Source organism: Apium graveolens, chromosome 7 (assembly GCF_009905375.1).
Source record: "Apium graveolens cultivar Ventura chromosome 7, ASM990537v1, whole genome shotgun sequence".
NCBI lineage: Eukaryota > Viridiplantae > Streptophyta > Magnoliopsida > Apiales > Apiaceae > Apium > Apium graveolens.
This window is the reverse complement of record NC_133653.1, coordinates 38,202,969-38,214,785: the sequence shown is the minus strand read 5'-3', so window position 1 is coordinate 38,214,785 and position 11,817 is coordinate 38,202,969.

Here is an 11,817-nt window from a genome sequence, read left to right as displayed (position 1 = left end):
TGTGCAACATGGAAAGTTTGATGCCAAAGCAGATGAAGGTATTTTTGTTGAATATGCAGTTGGAAAAGCATACAGAGTCTACAATCTAAAAACCAACATTGTTATGGAATCTGTACATGTTGTGTTTGATGATTAGAAGATTGAAGGACTACAAGATGAAGGTTTCCATGAAAGCCTCAAATTTGACAATGTTGAGATGAATTGTGATGATAGTGATGAAGAAAGTGATCAAGAAATAATCTCTGAGGATAATGTAGAAAAGTCAGCAGCAAATGAAGCACATAATTCTACATCCATCGAAAGACAAGGTGCATCATCCGTTGAGAGACAAACTGCATCATCCGTCGAAAAGCAAAATTCAACATCCGTTGAGCCATCAATGGGAGTTGAAAGTCAATATAGATCACATACAGAAAGGAACCCAACTTCAAGTCAAAGATCCCCAAACTCAGGGGGAGTTTCTTCTAATCAAAACTCAGTCACACATCAAGACAACTATGAGGTCTCTTCATCTAGAGCTAATCTACCACAACAAAGAAAATGGACTAGAGATCACCCTTTTGAACTAGTTATTGGTGATGATCTTCAAGAGTACAAACTAGAAAAGCAACTTAAGAAGAATGTCTATATAGCAGCTTCTGGCCTCAGGAAGAGCCAAAGAAGGTAGAAGAAGCTTTTTTGGATCCTGATTGGGTTCTAGCTATGCAGGAAGAGCTAAACCAATTTGAAAGGAATAAGGTATGAAATCTGGTACCCAAACCTAAAGGCAAGAATCCAATTGACACCAAATGGGTATTTAGAAACAAGATGGATGAAAATGGCATAGTAATCAGGAACAAATCTAGATTGGTTGCTGAGGGCTATTATCAACAAGAAGGAATAGATTTAAATGAGACCTTTTCTCCTGATGCAAGACTTGAAGCCATCAGAATTTTTCTAGCCTATGTAGCCCATACCAATTTCAAGGTCTGTCAAATGGATGTCAAAAGTGCATTTCTGAATGGAGAGTTGGAGGAGGAAGTCTATGTCAGTCAGCCTCCTGGTTTTGAAGATCCCAACTTACTAGAATATGTTTACTATCTTTTGAAAGCACTGTATGGTTTGAAGCAGGCACCTAGAGCCTGGTATGACACATTGTCAAAGTTTCTTTTATAAAATACTTCACAAGAGGTACTGTTGACAAAACCCTTTTCTTTAGAAATGTTAATGGCTCTAGTATACTTTTTCAGATTTATGTAGATGATATTATATTTGGCTCTACAGATGAAAAACTTTGCAAAAATTTTGCCAAATTGATGCAAAGTAAATATGAAATGAGCATGATGGGAGAACTAACTTACTTCCTTGGTTTACAAGTTAAGCGAGTTAGTGATGGAATATTTATTAGTCAAACCAAATACATTTATTATCTGTTAAAGAAGTTTGACTTAATGGATTGCACATCTGCAAAAACTCCTATAGCCACTGCTACTAAACTAGAATTGAACACTACTGAAAAGTCTATGGACATTTCAAGTTATAGAGGCATGGTTAATTCACTTTTGTATTTAATAGCTAGTAGGCCAGATATAATGTTTGCTACTTATCTTTGTGCTAGATTTCAAGCTGATCCTAGAGATTCTCATTTAGTAGCTACTAATAGAATTTTCAGATATCTCAAAGGAACACCAAAACTTGGCATTTGGTATCCTAGAGATTCTGGTTTTGATCTAATTGGTTATTTAGATACAGATTATGCAGGTTTTAAATTTGATAGAAAAAGTACAACAAGAAACTGTCAATTTCTAGGAAACGAGCTAGTGTCCTGGTTTAGTAAGAAACAAAATTTAGTCTCCACTTCTACAGCTGAGGCTGAATATATTGCTGTTGGTAGTTGTTGTGCATAAATTTTATGGATGAATAATAAACTATTGGATTATGGTCTACATGTGGACAAGATTCTAATTTTCTGTGACAATACAAATGTCATTTCCATTACTGAAAATCCTGTGCAGCACTCGAGGACCAAGCACATTGACATCAAGTACCACTTTCATTCGAGAACATGTCATGAATGGTATTGTGGAACTTCATTTTGTTCCAAGTGAGAAGTAACTTGCAGACATCTTCACCAAACCACTTGATGAGTCCACCTTTACTCGGTTGGTAAGTGAGTTAGGTATGCTTAATTATTCTTGAATTATTTTGATGTCTAAGCAATTTGTAGTGTATCTAGAAATAAATGTGATTTTTCCTAAAAAAATGAAATTTTGGCTAAGTCAAAATTTACATCTCGACAGATGTTCATTATCCATTGAATTTCATTATCTGTTGAAAATCAAATGCCTTTCTGGGTACTTTATATCTCAACTGATGTCTATTTAATCTATATCCGTTGAATTGCTTTAATTATAGCCGTTAATTCTATACATCATCCGTCGAATTTACTTAGAGTATGTAAGTATATGTCGATGGATAATCTTTAGAATTTCTACAGTTTATTTAATTTTTAAACGGCTATTATGGGCAAATGTTATTGGGTACTTTATTTTATTCTTAATTTTTAGTCGTTCATTTCTGAGAAAGCATAAAAGCCATCTTCTATTTTTCATTTTACTTTTATCTTTCTCAAAGAAATTTTAACTCTCTTTGTCTCCAAAGCAAAAACCCCTTTCTCCGTAACCACTTCCAATCACAGCAATAACACATGTAGTCAAAATCATGTCTCAATCTGGATTTGTGTTTGAAAAGAACAACTTTGTAGCATTGGTAAACAAAGATATTGTTGCTTCTGAAGACTATCACAAAATGATGGACTTCATTCGAAGTTGCAAACTGAGTTATGCAATGCTTGAATCTCCAGTTATCTACTGTGAAATTGTGGAGGATATTTGGACTAATTCAGTGTACAACTCTAAAGATAAGACCATTATATTCTCTCTCAAAGGTAATTACCACTGTATTAACTGTGATAAAATTCAAGCATTCTTTAAATTGCCTGAAAACAACACACTTGTTCCACACACTGACACAGATGTTAGCACCATTCTTGTGTCTATGGGCTATTCTCTAAATCCTGCCAAATTGGGTGAGGTTAGGAGAATGGGCCTTAGAAAAGATTGGAGCTTTCTCTATGAATCTTTTATTAAAGCATTTTCAGGAAATATTAGCAATTTTGATGCAGTTAGTTACTCTATGATTAACATGCTCTACATGTTTTTAAGTGACAAGTACTTCAATTTTAGTAGTTCTGTCATGTATGAACTAGGTTATAAGTTAGGAGATATTAAGAAGAGGTCTAGGAACATATACGATGCTAGATTCATTATGATGATAGAAAATCATGTGTCTAAAGACCTCTTGATTGAGAACCTAACAAATAAGCTTGATTTTTGGGTCCAAGAAAAGAGGTTTCTTGCTGATCTTAACAGGAACAATCTCCATAGTGAGGTACCTCTCAATTATCTGCCAATCATGGAGGCACCTCAGGTAAGTGATGTAAATGTTTCTGTCTCTACTATTTCCCAACCTCAAACTTCTTTGCAAACTACCGTGGCTATGACATCCATGACAGTGACCAAACAGGTGCCTACCCAAGCCATAAAATCCAAAGTTCTAAATCCAAGTCAAAGAAACCCCACTCTAGTTCCTCTCAAAAGAAACTAATTTCAAAACTACCAAAACACGAGAGGGGAGTGTGAAGGGTGGTGAGACAGGTGAGGGACAGGGTGAAAATCAAAGAAACCCTAAGGATAAGGAGAGTAAGGCTTGTGTGACCTAAACCAGCTACATTGCAGTCTCCCAACAGACTGTAATGCTTAATAAGGAAACAAGCTCATTGATAGTTGCATCCTCCCAAAAGGATGTGACTATTGAAACAAGCTCTCAACCAAGAGCACATGCCAAAAGGGGAAGAGACACATACCAACCTCAAACTTATACTAGAAAGAAGAAATCTAAACCTATGGGGAAGTCACAGGGTGCACACACAGTGCCAACTGCAGTCCAAGACTCAGTTATTGCAACATCACAAAGTTAGGTAAATGTGGCTCTAATAAATGTGGAATCACGACCAAATTCTCTCACAATTGAAACACCTCACACACACAATTCTCCCAAAAACTCACTGGATGTGGACATGATAAACACATCAATTCCTGATTCTCCATTTTTGAAACTCATGGAGGAGCCAAAATCCAAAGCAAGTGAGCATCATCTTATAGATGATTTGTTGGCTCACTTGCCATTTCTTTCTGATACTACTGATAAATCTGTGCATAATCTCAAATCAATCCCCACAAATTCTACAATAGTTTCAACTCCTAAATCTATTATTTCTACTCTCTCGAAGGATATTACTCATTTTTCGACTAGTGATTGTCTCTCGACGGATAAGCTTCACAACAATTATCCGTTAACATTCACTACTACTATTTTAATGGATGTTTCTCATCCGTTGGAAGTCTCTGCACAACTTGAAATTTCTAAACATGTTACTAGTGTAGATAACTTAGTGGTTGTTCAATCACTATTAGGATTGAGGGAAGGGAGTGAACTGAGTGAGATGCTGAGTTGCTCTCAAGCAAAAGGAGAGGAAAAGAGTGATCAATTGCATGCTATTTCTTCCAGCATGGTAAGAGTGAGTGAGAGGAGTCCCACCTTAGATGGTGAAGTTAAGGGTGGTGAGCCAAGGGGAGCCCTTGATGCAAAAAAAGAGAGATAATGAGAGAAAAGAAAGTACAATAGAAGAATGGGAATAGCCCATTTTTAGTGAGTTAAGGGATGTCAATGATGTAGACAAGGAGCAACTATTTCAGCAAGAATATCAAGCTGTTTTAGATTCCGTCTCCTTTGAAGCCGAGGCATTTACTCATCATATTCCATCATATCAAATTCTAGATGAACAGGGCAATGAGGCTGCTGAGAGGACTTTGAACTTGGTACACACAACAGCTTCTATGCTAAGAGCAAATGATGCAATCAACTCTCTTCCACCTACAGTCGGTGATGATCTTGAGTTAGATTTCAGTGGTTCTCTTGGAGATGCTTCTAATGAGGACGATGATGGCATGAACATAGGGGGAGATACAGGACCTAGTTCAACCACAAGCACCCCAGCCTGGATGTTTTCCAAGGACTGCACTGATCATCATTTTACATCAACTCTATTCAAGCTTATCCATCAAACTTAATCAGCTCTTCAAGCCACTACAGATGCCAATACCCAATGTCTTCTCTAAGTCCATCTTGAATCTCTACAACTGCACAAGATTCAATCTCTCAAACAGAGTCAAGATATGGATGACATCAAGACCAATATTGAGCAAGTCAAGAAGGACATCAATGAAAGAATGGAGTATAAACTTCCTAAATCCATAATGAGAGACATCCATCAGAAACTCAAGAAGGACTCTGACTTGAGTAGCAAAATTGATTCTTTAGACTCCAGGCTTACAGCTATAGAGAATTCTATTACCAAAGTGCTTGTCAACCAAGTCCATCAAACACTCTTTCTTCAAAAACTGGTGGCTGCTCAAACTTCAACCCCTGCATTACTTGATGATCATAAAAAGGGGGAGAAAGATGCAATTGTCCAAGTAAGTGAGGGGGAGAAGGATGTGCACATTCAAGTCAGCAAAGTATTTGTTCCAACCATTACTTTCTCAAAGCCACCAGTGTTGGAAAGCATTGACTTAATCAATTTAGCAGTAGCTGAACTCCGGCTGAATGAACAACTAAAGAAAATTAATGAGAAAATTGAAAGGGTATTTGGTCAAATTGAAAATTAAGACAAATATGTGAAAAATTTCACACAATTGAGACAGATTCCAATAAGTGAACTGAGCTTCAGGAATATGGAGAGAGGTCAAACCTCAGCTTGAAGACATCAAAAGGCCACTGTGATTTTAAAGCCCAAAAATCATTCATCAAAACATTCTACCAAGAAGCCTTTGGACCTAGTCTATGTAAATCCTCAACCAGATGAAAAAAGGCTCCTTGTTCAATCAATTGCCAATCATAAAGATCCAAGAGACTCAGTCTTGAAGAAAAGGATAGCTAAAATCTATAGGCATGGAAAACTAATTTGTGTGATGGCTGGACATCCTCAATTTGTTGAAGCCATGAAAGAAGAAAAATTGAGGCTCAAGCATCAAAAAAGGCAGGCTTCTTTAGAAGCTAAGTGATAAGTGGATTTTATATCTACTTGGAACGCTTCATTACAGGCTTAAGTTGGTATTTTAGACTCAAGTTGTTGCTATTTTTTATATGTTTTTGTGTTTGTGCATTATAAGCATTAATTGGATGATTAATTGAGCTTTTCAAGGTAATATGTTGCAAGGAGGTCAGAATCGGATGCCACGACCCTTCTCATGTTGAATAACATCTCGAGAGCTTTGCATGGACTATTGGATCATTAAATTCTGACAGACGGAACTAAACTTACATAAAAAATAAGAAATTGGAGCAAAAATCCAGAAGCACGGCGCGCCCGCGCTAGGAAGCAGGGCGGCCACGCTGAAAGAACAGTAGCACGGCATGCCCGCGTTGGAATGCGGGGTGGCCGTGCCAGAAGGACAGAAACAGCGCGCGCTCGCACGCAATGCGGAGCAGTGGCACAGGTCGTGATAAGCAGAATCCTGTTTTGACTTGATTTTTGAGAGATTTGAAGATCAGCTGATCCTGAAGCCTATATATACCTATAATAAGATGTTTTTAATAGCAAGGAGACCAGGGAGAGCAATACGAAGACCTAGAGAGCACAAGACGGCTACGGAGAAGAAGACTTTCGTATTCTTCAATATAGTTTATACTTTGGATGCTTGTTTTCGATTTGTCTTTGAACCCTAGTACTCGTATATTGTTTATTATCATGCTTTCATTGGAACCCATAGTAACGATGAGTTCGATTATGAACTAATCATTGTCGTGGGGTTCTAACAGATTTACTTATGGATTTCTATAGTTAATTATTTTGATATCTAACTGTGTGGTGATTGATTGATATCCTAGTATTGGTTGTGCTTATTCGTCTTATATGCGTTGCTAATATATAAGATAGAGTGTTAATCTCTATTGAAGTGAAAGTGAATATAGAGGTTTAGAACTTGCCATGCTAGCATAGGTTCATATATTTATTATGCATGATTCATAGGTAATTTTAACCATCTTACTTGCCCTATGTAATCATGATAGATAACTTGCGCATTAAACCTTTATGTTGTCAAATTCTATAGACATATAGGGTTTCAAAATAATTGGTGTCTATTCAGCTTCTATCTCTTTTGTGGATGTCTAGTAGTAGGGTATTCGTACAACGAAAGTTGGCGTTTACTAGTTTAATATTATCTGATTAGTTGTCATCACTATTGCATACTAAGGTTAAGAACAATGACTTAAAATGAAGTAATAATGAGGTTAGAATCCCATGTTAGTCTCATATAGTTAATTTAGTCACTTTTATTTGTAGTTAATTGCATGTTAGTTTAATCTTAGTTATAATCATCCCAACTTGTTATCATCTTAGCATTGAATAATAACCATACCATTGTTATATAATCTAAACTTAACCTAAACTAGTCTCTATGGGAACGAATCTGATCTATATCTTATACTACTTGTAAACGAATATACTTGCATGTAATTTAGCGCCTGTTTTTGCCCTAATAAGTTTTTGGTGCCGCTGCCGGGGACTCGGTGTTAATTTTTAGTTTATGTGCTTGACATCAGTGGTCGTTAAAGTTCACTGACTCGGATATTTTATTTACTAGTTACTTAGTCATGTATTTCAGGTACTCTAGTTTTTATTACAATGGGAGATCAAGCAGCGAATCCGAAAGCTTAGATGGATTATTCTCAACCAAAGATTAATGACATTCAAGCTAGCATTGTCAGGCCAGCTATCGCAGCTAATACCTTTGAGATCAATCCTTGCCTAATTCAATGGGTACATAATTCAGTTCAGTTTGGGGATTCTCCAACGAAAGATCCTAATATGCACATTAGGGATTTCATCGAGATCTGCGACACCTTCAAGTTCAATAATATTGCTGAAGATGCTGTTAAGCTGAGGCTTTTCCCATTCTCTTTGTGGGATAAAGCTAAGTGTTGGTTTCATTCTCTACCACCAGGCTCTATTACTACTTGGGAGGACTGTAACACCCCCAAATCCGGGGTCGGGAATCCGGGTTGTCACGAGTTCCATTTCCCTTAATAACACCCAATCTTAATAAACAATCAACTACTCTGTACTGTGACCCCATAATAAACACACACACCACAAGTTATAGTCTCAGAGATGAACATCCAAAAATAATCACAAGTCATTTTATTCCACAATTATCTGCCAATACACCTTAAAAGGTTTTCTGAATAAATTTACATTTCTTTGCCATTATTACAATTCATAAATATACATAATCTGATACATCAAAAGTTGAAAGCCTAGCCTATTGGTAATTTCTACCTCAGCTACAGCGGCCTCAACGCCTCCAGAAAGCTGCGGAACGTTTCCTATCCGCTTGCGAATTGGGAGCTTGGTCCTGTTCATCTTATCTATCTGATGTTGTGTGATGAAAGAAGAAAGCAAGGGTGAGCAACAAGCCCACCGAAATAATATGTATAATGATTAACAATATATGAGCCTTCTCATAGTACTCATGAAAGTCTTGGTCAAAAGAAATGAACCAAGTTGATATCTTAATGCGATGAAGTCGCAAAATATTCAGTATATATATATACATATATACTTTTCAAAATATTGGAAGTCCTCTTCTATGCATAATACACACAGAGTTTCAGTGTATAACTGTATAAAAATACCGTTGCAAGGTGATCTCATATATCTAACCTTGTCTCAACGTTTTTCTGAAAATCTTTGTCATGCATAAGATAATCATTTACTGGATATAATTTTAAAAGATGAAGTTACAAGATACTCCAATATACTTATATCTTTTCCAAATACTATTTGAACTACCACCGTTCAAGTTATAATTAGTTCAAAAGTTCATCACATAGATGAGACTACAAGATAATACTTGAATAGATTCATTCTTTGAAATATTATTGAATGAAATGAAGTTACGAGATACTTCATTAAGTCCCGATATATATATACACCTATATATACCTCTCATACATTTCCTGAAAACCTCTGTCATGTAAAGTATGAACAGAGTTGCAATATCCAATGAATTTGGAAAGAAAAAGAATTTTGGCATAAACCTGATATCTTGCTGATCAGGAAAAGATACCAATAAGTAACCTTTTCTACTAGTAGATGGATGAATCCCCCACCGGTCATCACCCTGGCCACATAAGGACCTTGTCTGGACCGCCACCCGTCCTCTTACGCGTTGATGGACTGCCACCCAGCCACTTACACTTTGATAGACCGTACCCCGGCCTGTCGCTTATGCCGACTCAATTAGATGGGCTTACTTCCCGAACGATGGGTAAGTAATCAATTCATTTGTTTTCTCAAAACAGCAACCACGTTGCGAATGTAAAATGCACCACAGAGCTGGATCCCCCAGGTTTTGAGCGAGTATTTAAATCCCCTTTGAAAGGAAGATCTTAAATATAAAAAAATGAGTTTTGGAGTCCACTCTAACTTTAAAAATCATTTTGAAGACTCGAAAACATTTTTAAGAATGTTTGGAGTACTGCTGATTTATTAAAATAAATCAGTCCCGATATATTAGAAAATATCTGAATATTATTATTTAAATAATATTTCCATAAAGAATAATCTTTATAAAAATAATTGAAGTAGAAGTTTTAAAACTCTTACTTGAATGAAAATTAAATAATCAAAGATATACTTATACAAAAGTACTATCTTTATTTGAATAATCGAAAATAAGTTTGATTATCGAACATTACTCTTTAATAAAATAAAGAATATTATTAAATAATAAGCGGAGTCATAATACCTCGAATTAATATTATAAATAATATTCATTAAATAAATAAAGGAGTCATACATCCTCAAATGAATATTTAATTAATAATCATTAATAATATAACTGAGTCATAAGCCCTCGAATGAATATTCGAAATAATATTCAATAATAAAATAAAGGAGTCATAGGTCCTCGGATGAATATTCGAAATAATATTCAATAAATAAAATAAAGTTATCGAATAAACCTTATTCGATTAATAGTTTGGAAAACTATAACCATATATATATAAATATATATATATATATAAAATCTACTCGGGATCCTCGACTCCCGGTTTTAGAAAATGTTTTCACCTTTGAGTCCCTATACTAAGGGTATATGCAAATTACCGCTATTCTCTAGCATAGGTATTATCAACTGAACCAACAGATATATATGGCAAGAATACGAAACAGGCATGCATATATATACCATATCAGCATGCTTCAATATAGCGCACATTTGCTAATTAACCAACATGCATCTATCGCAAGATAATGCATATACACATATACATCACAACAACAGTATAACGGATAGAAAACTTGCCTGAGCGACTGGGGGTTACGAATGGCTCGGGACGAGTCTGGTAACCTATAAGCAACAAGTAAGTTGGAATTAAACCAAAGTCACTTGTAAATCTATACTCTAACCAACTCAGACTCTAACGCTCATTTTGCGCTTACTGATTCTCTTAAGTCACTCGAGTCCCCTCGGCTCCACCATTTTTAATAATTTAACCATTACGAGTTTTAAGGAGATTCCTTCGCGAGTGTCTTACCAACTGCCTATTACACCCTACATAAATGTTTCATACTTCAATTAGTCCTTTAAGGTCTTTAACCTATGTTTCAAAGTAAGGCGAGGGGTAAGGGTTCGCTCGCGAAACGTCGTTACTTAAAACGGCCGTTTCTCCTAAACCGTACATCGGAATCAAATGAACCACATATCAAAACGAAGCTCGTAACATGAACTATCTAAATATGGCAATGGTCAAATCCTAGCAGGGAGTTCTCGGGTCCTAATGTTATGAACAAAAGCAGTCTAAAGTAAATCGGACATTACGACGGCTATGTTTAAGCGATTTCCCAATTTTATACCATTCCAATTCAACACCAAACCATCACCAATCAACCCACAATCACAACCCAATCAAAAATCCATCCATACTTTATCATAACAGCCCCAACAACTCAACATTAACAATTTATACTATTCTTTATCATGAATTTAAACTACACTTAAGTTCATTAATCAACAACCAAGATTTACAACTCCAAAAACATCCCAAAACCAACTAATCTCTACATACACAACCATCAAGCCTCTCATGAACTATAACACTCATATTATGCTCTTAACATTCAATAACAAAGCTTGGTTAAGAGATTATACCTTCCTTGAAGCTTCTTAACACAACACAAGAGCTTTGAATGCCTAAAGAACCTTGATCCTTGCTTGTATAACCTTAAACTTTCATAAAAATTCAAGAAAACTAAAGTTATTTTTTGAAAGTTACTATTCACCATCTTCTTCCTTGAATTAATGGAAGAGATTGTGAAGGAATTAGAAGCTTAAACTTATAGGACATCCATATCTATGTACAAGGAACCTTAGATAATTACCTTGTGATTTAACAATGCTTGGAACTTGATTTTTGATTTTTCTTCCTTTGAAAAGAAGAAAAAGCCGAGAGCAATGTTGAAGAAATGAAAAATTTTGTGTTTGCTTTGATTTGTTTTGGCTAGCTAGGTTGTTTTGGTTTTGTTTTTGGTTAATTACCTTTCTAACCTTGAACTTTGTGTGGTTTACAATCATCCAACAATTCCTTCCCTTTTGTCATGCTTATGTCACCTTGCACATGTCATAATGCTTCCACTTGTCCACACCT